The sequence below is a fragment of the Misgurnus anguillicaudatus genome, chromosome 9, assembly GCF_027580225.2.
Source record: "Misgurnus anguillicaudatus chromosome 9, ASM2758022v2, whole genome shotgun sequence".
NCBI lineage: Eukaryota > Metazoa > Chordata > Actinopteri > Cypriniformes > Cobitidae > Misgurnus > Misgurnus anguillicaudatus.
In genome coordinates this window covers 27,725,480-27,741,911 of record NC_073345.2, presented here as the reverse complement: position 1 = coordinate 27,741,911, position 16,432 = coordinate 27,725,480, and positions in this window count along the sequence as shown.

Sequence of the window (16,432 nt, the reverse complement as noted above, 5' to 3'; positions counted from 1 at the left end):
TAGAAAACTGTCATATATATTTATATATATATAACCTTTTGGATCAGAAACACAGCATCTTTTTCTATTGCTACTTTATCCAAACCAAGATTTTTTGCTAACTTACAGGAACTTACAAAAAAATAGGCAGCTTATCTGGAACTCAGGACAACACAAAGAGGAAAACAACAGTGTAGAGACTTTTATCTGTGAACCACAAAAATAGTGGTCACAGTTTAAATGCATTATGCAGTGGCTATCCAGCCTGATCGCACAAGAATTCGTAACTACTTTAAGTTGCTATAGAACTGTATAAAAACTATAAAAAAGCAATAATAACACCCCATCCATCAACCCACATCACTGGGAAAGCATATCATACTAAAACATACAAATTCACACAAATTAGCCACCTCGATCACTTACGACCAGCAGTGAGTTTGTGATGGCCTACAGTTCATACAAATAAATATTGATAATGATTTTAAAAATATATTTGTTGACATTTTATATTTAGAATCTTCTTAAAAATCATTTTATTCTTTTATTATAAAAAGAAACATATTGATACAGAAGTTTTGATTTGTGTTGTATGTATTAGGTATGTGTGTTGTTGTTATTATAATATTATTATATACACACACAGTTTTTTTTTACAAAATATTAATATCATCACCATCCTTTTATATAATATTATATTTGTTGTTGTTAGTATTATTACTATTAATAATAATCATTTATTATTATTTATTATTATTAAGTTAATATTATGGGCATAAAAAATATTCCTGTAATCATAACAATTCTTAGAATTTTTAAGGTTATTACTACCATTATTGTACATACTATTATTACATACATATGTATTATTATCAGTTTAATGTATTATTATTATTTAATGTTATTATTATTATTTTTGCTATTATTTTGCTTATTATCATTGCTTCATAACAATACCATCATCAAAATTGTTTTTTTGTTGTTGTCTGTTTTGTTTTGTTGTTTAGTGTTCTGCTTATTAATTACAAAGATGTTACCCATGTTGTAAAGGTGTACAGAACAATACTAATAAAGTGTAATTTTATAATTAGCCATAACTTTAGCTTTGTTAAAAGATCTCATGCCACTATGCCACTATGGAAACACAACTCTAATGCACTATAACACATGCACACGTACTCACACACAAACACACTGCCATACGGTATAAGCAACATAATCTTGGCTCTGAATCAGGAAAAATGACTCACTCTGAATAGTCAACTTAGGCAGCATCAGTCCAGGGGCATAGAGGGTCCTTTATGCTTCAACACACACACACACACACACACACACACACACACACACACACACAGACACACAGACACACAGACACACACACACACACACACACACACACACATTGAGCGACAGCGAGAGAGCAAAGTGAGATGGAGAATGAAAAGAGATTTAAAAAGACTAACTCTCAGGCTCAATGTTAAAAGTACATTTGTGGTGGTGGGACAAAAGGAAGTGCCGTTAAGATGGGATGGATAAAAAGGGTCAAGGTCAACTTCGTCTCCACCTCATCGTCTAAAACCCATCTCACTTCAATTTCACCAATTCACGCCGCCGGTCCCACACTTCCATTCAAATTCCAAAACCAATTTCCAATGGAAAATTCCATCTCTGCGGCTCCGACCGCCCACAAACATGATTCTGCCTCATGATGAGCTCGTGTTTAAGGTGGCCTTGAAGAGACAGAGGTGAATCTTCAGTTTGACACAACGCTCCTGTGCAACTGGGAAGCATTGCTTTTAATCTGAAAATAATCTAAACAATATTCTCTATTAACAAGATCTCTTTTTCAAAGGTCAACTTCAACAAGTTACTCGAGTAGCTTGTAGGTTTGCATATTGCGGCTTCAGCGTAGCTTCCCCGACAACCACATGAGCCATAAAAATGCAAAAATAGCACACAAATGGAAAATACATAAATTTGTGACATATACATTTCCATATGAATATTTGATATTACATTTTCCGCACATAAAAAAAAACATTTGCAGCTTAACATTAACAGACATCAAAACAATGGAAATGAATAATTTTGCATATTGAATCATGGAGTTGAATTCAATTATTCACCATCCATCATATAATAAGACAGACAGTAGATCATAGCAACCCTTCAGAAGGCCTTCTGGGGCAAAACCCCTATAAGACTGTTATAACCTTGTGTGTTTGCCATCCATTTTCAAGGCTTTTAAAATATTAGTGACTAATTAAATAATTCAGAGCTGAAATTCTACTCCATATGTCAAATATACTCTCATAAGGCTATAAAAACCCTTGACTGTTGGCATGAATTATGCCACATATCGCACATAGTTTATTCTTAACAGGTTGGCAGCTTATTTTAAATACGAGGCGGCGCTCTGTTCTGCAGACGTATATAGTTAGAGAATTTACAGTTTTGCTTGAGGATCTTATAAGAGTCTATTAAGTGCATAACATTTCATTTTTTCAACAATGTGCTCTCAAATGTCTGGGCAAAGCTACAAATAAAAAAAAAGCTACACTGATTTCAAAAAGCTAAACTTCACATAATCAGAAATGTATGCAGAAACCACTGAGGATAGCAAATAATCTTTCCATCCCTAGCACTGCAGTAGACAGAGACAGAAGAGTGAGACAGATGGACAGACATTGAGGAAGATTCACAGACAGTGGTTGAAGGCAATCTAAAAGCACTTGAGGAAAAATGAGGCTCTGTGAGGGCTGTAATCACGGTCAGTACTGAGCGTGCTCTGTTGAGCGCTGCTGTCCGTGGTGCTGAATAGCACAGCCAGAGGAAAAAAGCCTGCTTTGCAACTGTAGGGTTCAGCATGTCATTTTCCTTGTGGTTACAGTCTGATATAAAGATACGAGCACACACACATTTCTGGCGAAGAGATCCCCTATATGTGGTGCCTTAGAAAGTGTTCAAAGAACTATCATCAATAACTCACCTTCATGTCACTACAAACACATGACTTGCTTCTGTGGTAGACTACATAAGAATGTCTATGGTGCTATACAACACAACCATTCTATGAAAAGAGCCTGCCAAGCTTAAAAAACAAACAAACAAGCATAACAGTGTTCAACAATATGCTATTGTGCGCTATTTTTCTAAAGCCACATGATAGCTTTCTGTGACAAACAGACCAGAATCTTGCCCTCCGCTATAGTTCTCAAATCTCAAACACAAACTATTATTTCTACTGTACATTTTGTCCAGTTTAAAGCATGAAAACCTCTAATCACATCTATCTTTTCATGTCACAAAAGAAAGCCATTCAATTTAAGGTAAGGTAGATTGGTTCTAGGACAGTGGTTCTTTTTTCACTTCAAGCCTCCCTCCCCCATTACAGAAATAACCAAACAATAAGAAATAAACAGTTTTTTGGTTGTTTGATCTTATTTTAAAGGGGACATATCATGAAAATCTGAGTTTTTCCATGTTAAGTTGCTATAATTGGGTCCTCGATGCTTGTATCAACCTAGAAAATTTGAAAAAGAACAACCCAGTGACTTATGCTGCGTTTACACCAACCACGGTAGAGGCATGAAGCGCGAATTATTTCAATGTTAAGTCAATGTGAAGACGTGTTTGGGGCGGCGCGGAGGACGCATTTCCGCCTCATTCGCGCGTGAATTGAGCGTTGTGCGTGGTATGCGCGAATGGTGCTTTTTGTGCATTTTGTGTTTGACCGAATTTCCGGCTGACGCCCGAGTTGAACAATTTGAACTTTGGCGGAATTATGCGTCGCGTTAACCAATCAGGAGCCTGCTTGCTGCTGTGGAGGCAGCCCCGCCCGGAGTCACTCATTTAACCTGAAGGAATGCTTGATATTGTCCGAAGCAGTCACCTGGAGCTATATGACACAAGTACTTGTTTCTATAGAGACAGGAATAAAAAGGACCTCACTTGGAAGAGTGTCAGTGAGGACATCGGGCAACCTGGTAAGTTGTAATACACTTTCACTTTTGAGTCACGTGACGTTTATCGACCCGCGCCGTTTATTTCCCCCCATAGTAAGGTTACCAAATACAAACCGGTAACTCTCTCGATAAATGCACAATCAACATAAATGTGGGTTTACACCAGATGCGAGTTCAACAATTTGCGCCAGTAGATTACATACAAAGTCAATGCAAAAACGCGATCAGACGTTATTGCCGTGAAAACACGCGCTATTCGTCATAAACGCGTCTTCGCCCAAGTTGAAAATATTAAACTCGAGCGAAAAATTCGCATGACACAAAGTTATATCCCGCGAGTAATCTAGAGCGAGCAACGCGATTGCACGCTTCGCGTTTGGTGTAAACCCACAGTAAGTCATCTTGCAAACAGACAACCCACAAGAAGCGGATTTTGCCTCTGACGCGTGTCAAAAGCTTGCTTTTTCCATGCGTCTACTCCGCTCTACACAAGCGAATGCATTCAAACTGTTCAAGCGGCAAACTAGGCGCGGTAGACGTGATTTTGACGCCAGAAACGTAGTTGGTGTAAACGCGCCATTAGGCTGCGTCTGAAAACTTAGGCAGCTGAATCGTTGCCTCGCTGCCTCATGAGGCAATGACTTTGGAGGCATAAAGGTAGTTCAGAGAAATGCTTTCGGACACACTTCAAAGGCAGCATGTTTAAAATACAAACAGAGAGTTCCTTTGTGATAACTAATCCCATATTTGAAAACTACAATACTAATTTATTGCTAGAAACGCAATTAAAAGATGTAAAAGGTGAAAATATAAAAAAAGTTACACTAAATTTGTGCTCCAGCCGCTTTCTTGGCCGCCATTTTATTTTTTCGAACTCGACCAGGCTCGACCAATCATATTCCCCATACGCACACACACGCATTGAATTTTGGGACAGGACGATGGAGGTATCTCAGGAGTCAGGAAGTAAACATAACATTGGATTCGGACATGCCTTGATGCCTTCCTTTTTTTTAATGCCTGACCAGGCGCTCAGCTGCAGCGGAACGCTGTGTCTGTTTCAGACCGGGCCAAACCAATTCTTCAAATCTTGAGGGGAGATAAGAGCGGCCCCTCCCAACTTGGACTGATCCTCGTTTTTCCTCACATCCGATTGGCTCAAAGGCGCCGATCAAAAGAGTTTACTTTTGGTCAGGTTTGGATTCGTGTGAATGCAACATAGACAAGACGGTAAAAATTGCGAAAACAAGAAAAGAAGAGAAAGAAATGGATGGGGCCTAAAAAATAAAAATGTTGGCACAAGAGGCAGCTAAATGCGCCAAATTAACAGACCCTTTTCGCAGTCAAAAGGACGCTGTGGCAGGAGGTGCAGATGAGGAAGGACCAGCAGCATGGACAGGACAGGTGCACAATTAGTGATGCATCTATTATACACTGAAATCATTTATATTTGCATTTAAATATAGGCATATATAAGGGATAATGTAGAGCGAGGCGGTTGTTATAGCGAATACAACCCCGACAGGCTTATCAGGACCCCACGCAAAGCGGAGCTTGAATCAGCCTTACGGGGTTGTATTTGCTATAAGAACCGCCTCGCTCTACATTTTCCCGCTTATGAAATTGATGAAATAGCCTGCGTGCGCATTTTGGCAACAGAAGTGGTGTTGTTCCCCAGTGGTTTTAACGTGTTAGCAACTCAGTAAGTTTATCAAAATGTCTGGTAATTGCGTTTGGTTGCACTAATAATATACTAATATACGTATATATGGTCAATTTATATTTGGCCATCTGCTAACGTCTTCTTTTCACTCCACTATAGTACACGGATCTGGTAGCTGTGTTGAAAAACTTGATAAAGTCAACTTTTAAATATATATTTCTCTGTCTGTGTTGCTTCACTACTGATTCTTGCCATACTTCCATTGCCAACATGCGCGTGCATACGTTTCCACGTCATCATTGTGTTCAAACAGTAAAATGGTCTAAGGAATCCCTGTATGTCTGTATATTAGCTGTTAAGGTCACTGATGGAGAGAGACAGGTTGATGATGACTCTTGCAGTCATATTGATGAGGAGGAGGAGAATGGAACCAGTACAAAAACAGTGATGGGTCAGTGTGCAGGGCTGGGTAGGCAATCATATTACCCTGCTGGAAAAACCAGCATACCAGCAAGACCAGCTTGTGGTGCTGGTATGCTGGTGACCACCAGCTAAACCAGCATCAAACCAGCATAGACAGCATAATTCCCATGCTGGTTTGATGCTGTTTTTTTTCAGCAGGGTAGGCATATCAATCAACCAATCAATCAAAGCTTTATTAAGGACACACAAACAGAAAAATACAGCACAATATTACATATTTACATATAGGATAAAATGCAATAGTTCCACTTACTAGATTATAACCTGACTAAAGCACAGATTAAATTAAAAAAAGGAATTATTCTTAGTCATATTTATTACTGATGTTCTTCTCATGCATATGTAGCTGTACAATCAGTAAGCAGAGGCAGGGTCCAGCACAGGGGAAGTTGAAAGTGAGTACGTACACACACAATCTCTATTTTATCGGACTGTATTGTAGTTTTTGATTATCTGAGTGGGTATGTGTGAGTAATTGTGACAATTTTATCACTCCAACTGACTGTACACATGACATGCTGGTAGTTAGCAGTATACTGTGACTTATGTGTTCGAGATTAGGTTTTGCTGACCTGGTTGTGTTTAGTGCAGTGGTGACGTGCTTATACAACCTGAGGAGGCAGGTGTTATCCTAAAGTTTCTTTAAGGTCTTCAGCATAATCTGATTCTCTTCAAGTTCATACCATAAAAACACTACTAGAATTAAAATAACTGCAAAAAATCCTGCTCGTGCACCAAGGGCACTCGCGCAAAAGGCCTCTCCATCTTAAAGTCCCGGGCTGAATTTCAGTCCCAGTACGTCCCTGCAGAAGGGGATAATAAATGGTAAATGGACTGCATTTATATAGCGCTTTTAACAGACCTATGGCCATCCAAAGCGCTTTACAAGTTTTGCCTCACATTCACCCATTCACGCACACATTCATACACCGACGGCGGCGTATGCGGTGCAAGGCGGTGCAAGGCGCCATTTAGCTCGTCGGGAGCAGCTGGGGTTAGGTGTCTTGCTCAAGGACACCTCCACACTTGGTCCGGTGGAGCCAGGGATTGAACCACCAACCTTCCGGTTTGTAGACAACCTACATGAACCACTGAGCCACTGTCGCCCCATAATAAGGCCCCTCTATCTGCACTATCCAACCATGGCACTGCCATTTAGTGCAGAGATCAGCTCATTTGCATTTAAAAGGACACACCAAAAAAACGACACATTTTTGCTCACAGCTACAAAATGGCAATTTTAACATGTTATAATAAATTATCTATATGGTATTTTGAGCTAGAACTTCACATACAAACTCTGGGGACACCAAAGATTTATTTGGCATCTTAAAAGTCTTGTGAAATGTCTTTTTTTTGTCTTATTTTGAATAATTTTAAGTCATTTTAAGGCTTAGAAATCTGTTTAGGTCCCCTTGTGGGCCTCGCCCCCCTGGGTGAGAAACACTGTGATATGAGGTGATATGAGGGCATCATATCCCAGGGAACACATACTGATAAAAATTTACAACTTGAATGCACTGTAACTCGCTTTGAAAAAAAGTGTCTGCCAAATGCATAAATGTAAATGCTACGAAGGTCACAATGTTCTTTTTTGGGGTGAATTCTTCATTGAATGCAAAATGTCTTCTTCCTGTCTGTTTTCCATTTGCATTCGGGGGCACAGGTATCTAAAAATGATCTGTGTAACACACCTGCCTGTGTATGTATGTGGTGCTAGATAAACTGTTGCTGTGCCAAGAGCATTGTTGCTTTTGATGAACTGTTGACACACATAGTCACCCCCCTCCCCAACTCCCAATCTCTGTTCCTATTCCCTCCCAGTGTTTCAGTTCCTCTGGATAACATGTGCTAGTCTCTCTCTTTTTTATCTTCGTTCTCTCTCCCTCTCTCTTTCTCACGAGCAGCGTGTGGGTGGCTGGTCTATGTGGAGCTTAAAATAGATGTTCCCTCTTCGTAAATGGGGGCTGACAAACAGTTGTAGGGGGTGTGCTGTGAAAGAAAAAAAAACAGCAACGTCGGTTCAAACGAAAACGCATATGACGAATATTTGAGGGCAAGCGGAGAAAGGGGATGAGGAAAGCGCGTAGTTGCAGCGCGTCAAGAAAGCCGCGTTGACAGAATGATGCACTGTGGATGAGATCAGAAGCTGTTTCCCTTAGGGAAGCTCTCAGTCGAATCCTGTTGAAAGCGGAGAGCAGACGAGGGCTTTACGTTAGACTGAACGCAATCAGGAAAATGAAAATGAGTATGACTGTTGCTATTGTTAAAGTCATTACCTATAATGCTCTCATCAACATTATCAAGAGATTGAGTGCGCTTCCCAAATCTCATTGGAAGGGTAGGGCATGCGTTATAATCCCAAATTCATTTACAAAAACGGCGTGCACTTTGTACGTGTTCATTCTGTATGAAAATTGAAAATTAATACTCCGAAGTGAGAAGTTCAGCAGGAATCCAAAGTTAAAAATTGAAAGTGATAAATAATTCAAGTTAATTAGTCGAGGCTCCAAGCAATACACTTGAAGGGTGATTTTTCTGTCAAGCGCTCCAAATTCACAAATTAAGAGTTTTAAGTTGATGCAGTTAATCAAGAATTTGGCGCGAAGCGCCATTCCAACAAATGTTTCCCGATCTTTAATGGCATCCATGCAGTGATTCTAGATGTTTTCTCCTGACGATCATTCCTGAATCCAAGCAGTCAGCGATTCTGTTCCGGGTTTGGTTTATCATCTCCTGACAGATCTCTGCACTGCTTAAGATAAGTGACAAGACATCTCAGCCAAAGAATTGTGATGCGGGAGAACACGGTGTGCAGGGCTGTGTGTATATGTGTGAGCGCTCGTGTGTCATATTTCTCGCTAAAGAATGACATCATCATCTCAGACTTCCCATCTAATTCCTGACCCCTGAGGATTAAGTATTGGTAAGAACACTGGGCTGGGTTCCAACCCTAGCTGTACTTTACCATGCCTTATTGTCCCTCTGTCACGGCCTCTCTATCTCTCTTCAACATGCGCTCGCACACACATTCAGCAGCAAAAAAGCTGAATCAGCAACTTCTGGCCATCCACATCTTCATACGACATTTGTTCTTTCTCACTAGGTCACATAACTCTAACCGGATTTGACACACTGGATCTGCTACACCAACATTAAGTTGTATAGATATTCATAAATTTTTTCAGGTATTTATGTATTTACATTTATGCATTTGGCAGATGCTTTCATCCAAAGCAACCTACAGTGAATTTAAGTTACACATTTTGTAACTTTTTGTAAAACTTTTGTCAGTATGTGTTCCTTGGGATGGTTGGGTTGTTGCAGACTTACCAAAAACCCATTGTTGAGTCAATTATAAACATTTTCTGGATTGATTTACTTTGGTTTTGACCCAACGCTGGGTTAAAAATTAGCCAATATTGAATGGAGTGAATGGAGTGAATCCCCTAAATCAGGGATGGGCAACTGGCGGCCCGAGGGCTGCACACGGACCGGGGTAAATTCTAATACGGTCCGCTGGACCATATTATACATATTATATTATACATATTACACTAGGTCCCGTGGATCCTCACAGTAAGCATAGTCCCATGTTTGGGCTTATGTGAAGAAGAGGTCTTCACGGAATCCGAAAACCCGAGGTCCGAACCCAAGACCCGATTAGGTTCGGGTCTAAAAGTTTCACGCATGCCTCGGACACGGGTCGGGTACAATAATCCGGTCTCGGGTTATTTAAAATGAATGTGTTTTTGCCGAACAGACCCGAGAAGAACTCTCGCATGTGTATGTCAATGTCCTTTTCAAACCTCTCCTCTGTTTGCAAGAGCGCTTGCGACATTGTATGGCTGGCGATAGGTTAATTTTCGTTCAGACAGACATGTCAGATATTTTTAAATGTAAATTTTAGCGGTTACCTTGGTGTCATCGTCATATAAACAAATGGAGCAGCTCCCCAAATTTGTTGCGAGGCCACCGGGGCTGCAGACTGCACACACGTCAGTTTACATTCGGGTCCAGTCGGGTTCAAACCAATGGCACTGGTTTGGGTGATGGGTCGTACTCGGGCCAGAATTGCTCTCAGATTTGAAAGGTAAAATACATTGTTATTAACATTTTTTATATATATATATATTGTGTTTTGAATTTATGTGCTATTTATTTAATTTTGTTCTCTAAGGGCGGGATGAAAAACTCCTCTATACTAATTTAAAAGTGCCTTGTTTGTTACAGATGTTAAAGCAATGCAGTTAAGAAGTTTTATCTGAAATGCTTGTCCACTGAAAATAAAGTTATGATTAAGAATTAGCATAATTGCTAAGATCTATAGTTAAAATCTTTAAAGACAGGTTAATTGTATATTTTGGTTTCTTAATAAAGGAAGTTAAGAATGATGTAAATTGTGCTTGAGGTTCTGGCTCCCTTGGTATAAAGGAGAAAAATGCTGGCCCTCGGCATTATCAAATTTGCCCATCCCTGCCCTAAATGATCCTTTTATGTGTGTACGAAACACTGATCTATATAAATGACTGGATTGCGTATTAAACGCTTAACGTAACAGGGAGCGGTGAAGCCGTCGCAGAGTTCGAGCGGCCATCTTGCCATGCCCAACCGGCAGAGGCCGTCATTGACTTAAATTCAAACTCATGATCTAAATTCACCCGGTTTATCAGTCACACAAGATAAATTTTTAGGATATGTGTACGTAAATTAATTGTTACTTATGCTGTTATTTGCAATGTTTATGTTAAAATCGGGCAGGATAAGGCATTTATAAAAACCGTTAAGGTGAGTGTGTCTGCTTATTTATTATTGGATTTTTCTTGTTCGCTGTATTTTTTCGTGCATGATCTGGCAATACTAGTCAGCAAACGCTCGTGCCTCTGTCATTTTCTGCACCGCGCATACAGAAGACTTTTCCCCTTCTTGTTTTTTCAGAAGAAAAATCTGTCCATGATGCACGTTAATACTTCATTAACTAGTTGTTCAGTTTGGTTATGTACACACTATGCAGAGTTTCTGTAAATACGGTTGCATTTTGCGGTAGGGTTAATTTGGTTGTAGAATGCGGTTGTCAGTCCCGTAAATTACTGAAATGTGTGTGTGTGTACAGGACAGGCTTAAGCACTAATAGGTGAAGTGACAACCGAATTTAAATGCAGTCTGTACAAGGCCATATAAACATGCAAGTGCATGTTATGTAAGTGTACGAATACAAATGACATCACAACGGCCACACATCCAGTTAAGAGTCTATCGATCTAATCAATACGATCATTACAGCAAGCATTTGGAAAGAAAGAAAGACCATGTTACACGAGTCTAAATTATAGCTGGCTTCATCATTAAGAGCGAAGGCCTCTCCCGAGTGTGGCGTAAAGTGGCCCTTAATGGACATGTATTCTCGGGCCTCATAATGGAAGCTTAAACCTCGGCTGGTCCGGCTTAATTACAAATCACTTTTTACCGTTTCATCAGCCGTGCTCCGGTCGGTCACGGCCTGAACTTTGCTCCCCAACACAGGTTTTTTGAAGTTTAAATGGCAGTACTCAGAGATGGGTGTATTTTATTCGGTGATTTCTGTACAGTGCCATTACGTCTGCCTCTCTCTCGAAACCGCTGTGTTGGAGTTTATTCCTTTTTCTCGCCTTGTCCATTATTCTCTGTTGCAAATGTTACCCAATACAAAACATTTGAATTATATAATCCATGACTAATGCTCATCTTTCATGCGGAATATTAATACAGCATTTGCATTTTTCACAAATAGTGTTTGGGATTTTAAAAATTAAAATGGAAATGCCAGTGTTGCAGTTTCGTGGGGGAAGGTTGCAGTACAGATGTTTGTATAATGCATATCAAATGTCAGTGCCATCATCAAATACCCCCATACGCGTAAATAAAAGCATTTTGATTAAAGGGCATTGAGGGGTCTCTTTGGAAGCTGCTGGAAATAAATATATATAAATAAGGGAGGGAAAAAATATTGTATAAGTTCTGCATTACAACTCAAGAACTTGATGCAAGAACGCGATTCAGACATATCACCCACCTTATCTTTGATCCGCGTGACTGGATTGGGTCATGAAAGTTCTTTATAAACGAAAAGTACAATAGCAGAAGCGTGTGCAGGCTAAATACAGGATCTCTCCATGGAGATGTTACATCAACAACAGACGGTGAAATCCTGTTCATTGAATTTATTCTCTGAAATTAAAAGGAATGTAAATGCAAGTACTAGGGTTCACAAATAAAGGATACACAGAAAATGATTCATGTTCATCCCTTAGTACTGTACTACAAATACAACATTGTGCTTTAAAAGCAATGTACATACAGTGGAAATCTATGAGGAATATAAGGCCTTTGATAGAAATCATTTACTAACCACGTCTGTGCAAAGACGTGTCCAAACTTTCAACTCCAGTCATGGCCAGATTAAGACGATAAAACCTGGAACATCCTTATAGTACACGCAAGGATGCCACCCAAAGGAAAAATCACAAATGAGATATCTTTAATATTTCAGTTGTTTCTCCTATAGACACGAGCAAGACAGGCAAACAAATTGATCCTTTCCAATTGTACCCTTAAGATGTGTCTCCAAAAGGAAAAAAAATCCAGTGTTCCCAGATGTGTCTCATGGGTCCTCATAACATCTCAAACTGTGTTTAGATTAGCTTGAATATGCAGGTTTACTATAAAAAAAAACAAATATGAAGAATTTTTTTAATTAATTTTAAAGTTAGAAAAATATATCAGATATCCTTTTCACGCTAAACAACATCTAAGCAAAAAAAAAACTTTCATAGAAAGATGATTAAAAAAAATGTTCCTTAGCTGTCACATCATTAAAAAAGTACACATTTGTACCTAATGAGTTAACATTAATACCTCAGAAGTACATATTGATACTAAATGTGTACATATTTGTAACAAAAGGGTACATACTGTATTATGACCTCTTTAAAGGGTACTGCTTTACTGACAATAGGGAATTTTTTAATTATTTTACCCAAAGAAATCATGTCAGTGACATACAGTTAGCAGAATTTATTATTCATGCAAGAACATTGATGCCAACTCTTAAACAAACAGAACTGTATGCCTCATCTGGAAATACAGATTTTATACTGTCAGAAAAAAGTACAAAACTGTACCTTTTCTGTCACCGGGGTGGTACCTTAAGGCAGTGGTTCCCAAACTTTTTCAGTGTGCGGCCCCCCTTGTGTACGGTGCATTCCTTTGCGCGCCCCCCCCCAAAAAAAAATAAATTTGTGACAAAAAACTCAACATTTTAATACAAAAAAAAAACCATTAAATTATACAAAAAAGTAGTGCTTTTGGTTAGTAGCCTTATTTTTTTAGGTTTAATTACACATAATTTATGATCAATTAATGTATTTCATAAAATGTCATTAAACTGGGGCCCTCCTGGCACCATCTTGCGGCCCCAGTTTGAAAACCACTGGATCTCAAACTGAAGGCCGTGGGGGGGGGGGGCAAGATGGTGCCGGGGGGCCCAGTTTTATCACATTTTATAAAATACATTAATTGATCATAAATTCTGTGTAATTAAATCTCAGAAAAATTAGGCTATTTACCAACAGAACTACAGTACATTGTATACAGGGGTTAAATTGGGATTTTGTTATGTTGGGGAGGGGCTTTGTGGGGTAAATGTTTAATACTGATGACAGCAAAGCCACTGGTGTGTTTCAATGACATGCTGGACCTCTGACATGATTTCATAAGTTTCAGCTTTAAAGCTGCGCCAGAGGTTGCCCCAAAATATTTTAAAAAGAGCATTAAATAGTGATGCACCGATGTATCGGCCACCGATATTTATCGGCCGATTTTTGATGAATTTGAAACCATCGGCATATCGGCAATAGCACGAGAAAGGCCGATACCGATTGTTTAATAATTAACTGCATAAAGAAATCCATTATATGTAAAAAAATTAGTTGATGTTGTTAATAAAATAAATGCTGAATAGCAAAAACCACCTTTGAAGGTTGTTATGCTGTCTTATTATATTTGTTTTAGCTTAATTTGTGCCTCTCTTATTATGTTGGTCAGTTAAATGTTAATTAGATCCAATCCATGTTCAGTAAAAATAATCTGATGCAGAAATAAACTAGCTAATAGACCAACTGTATAGTATTGTAAACAAGTGTTTAATATCGGTATCGGCATCGGTATCGGCCAGAAGTTGTCTGTTTAAATCGGAATCGGTATCGGCCCAAAAAAATCCTATCGGTGCATCCCTAGCATTAAATTATGCGTCTTATTATGAGTCTGGCATGCTATATGCATTTGTTGCAAATGTCATTATGCACAATTGATTAAGTGCAGATTAACTGAGCACATGGTGACAAAAATGATTGACGTGTTGTGCAAATGAGCGGTAAAAACTCGGTCGCGCAATCTGTAAGCCTGCCTTCCATAGCAATGAATGAAAACAAAATGGTTCGCTTCGCGTCAGGTACACTTGCGCGGAGCAGAGCGAGACCTTCAGCCTATGTGCCGGGGCTTAGTACCCGGACGGCCCGGCCCAAATTAAAACCCTGATTGTATCATTTAATATGTTTTGTTTAATTCTTATTTTGAGTTTTAGATTGTTTTTTAGATGCACTGTGCACAAGGGGGGGCTTCATGCCAAAAAGTTTTGAGAACCACTGCCCTAAGGTTCTGTTTTGTATCTTTACAGGTATACTAAACATAATATAATGTTGTACCTTTTGTGGTACATTACTGTACCTTAAAGGGCCCATGTCACAGGACTTTTTTAAGATGTCAAATAAATCTTTGGTGTCCCCAGAGCACATATGTGAAGTTTTAGCTTAAAATACCATATAAATAATTTATTATAGCATGTTAAAATTGCCACTTTGTAGGTGCGTGCAAAAATGTTTTGGGTGTGTCCTTTAAAATGCACATGAGCAGATGAAGTGCAAACACTGATCCTAATGATGGTGGTTTGTTGAAATTGAAACTCAATTGTTCTGTGAATTATTTTCTCTCTGCACTAAATGGCAGTGCCGTGGTTGGATTAAGGGGTTGTATTATTATAATAAGAGCTCCTTATGACATCATAGGGAGAGCCAAATTTCAACGACCTATTTTTTCATGTGCTTGTAGAGAATGGTTTACCAAAACTTAGTTACTGGGTTGATCTTTTTGGTACACCAAAAGGTACAACATTTTAATATGTTGAAAGATACAAAAATTAACCTTTGAGGGTACCACCCCAGTGACAGAAAACATACAAGTTTTGTACTTTTTTTGTAGCTTTTTTCTAACAGTGCAGCCTAACTGTAGTAAAGACCTACAGTCATCTTTTTGTTTCTTTCAATTCATTTTCAAAAATAAAAAAATAACAGATCAAATAAAAAATGTTAACTATACTTTAAGCACTTTTCATATTATTTCCTTATATTATTGCTTCCCTAAAATGAATAATTTTGTTGTTTTCCTGTCTTTTGTAAGTCCCTTTAAGTCGATCTAAACTAAAATTTTAAAAAGAGGAAATCAGCAGCCTTTAAAAGCTCCCCCAATATAGTTTTACAAATAGTTGAGCCATCTTCCTCTGCAAGTCATTGCCAAATTGTCCATTCTCCTTCTGAAATATTGATAGGAGGGAGGGGATGAGAGCAAGAGAGCAAGACGGAGATCCAAAATGTGAGAGACAGGACCTTGATGATGGGGCAGAGACAGCGATTGACAGCACACAGAACATTCCTCCATCTTTCAGATAATGACATTGCACCCTGTCAGACAAAGAGAAGGGGGGTGAGTATAGGGGTTATGAAGAGATGGGACGATATATTCGAGGAAAGAATTGAAGCAGAAATTGCTATTTCGAGGGTTATAATATTCTTGCATATGATGTGTGTGCACATGCTATGTCATCGTGATGTAGCCGTGTGTTTGAGTTTTAACTAGTGTGATGTATGCAGTGTTACTAACTAAATCAACAGAATCAACTGAATTAAGTTTTAATTTAAGTTATATATTTAGTTTGTTTTTTATAAAAATCACAGCAATGAAGATCATCAGGGTTATGAAAATCTAAGTCACCTTACATGTGAGTTCATTCCTATCTATGTCTGGTTGATTGCCTCTGTGTGTGTTATGCAATATCTGACCTCCTATGTGTGCATTACTCATGCTGACCTGCTGTGTGCAGTCTGCCCGGGTCTGAGATTTGGCCCCAGTCTGAGAAGTAGAGCAGATGTTCCTGTGTCTGGAGCTCTATCCAGTTAAAACATGATGCTGCTCAAGGGAAAAGTGTGTTTGTGGATATGTGTGCGGGTGTTAAGATCACATGTGAACATGT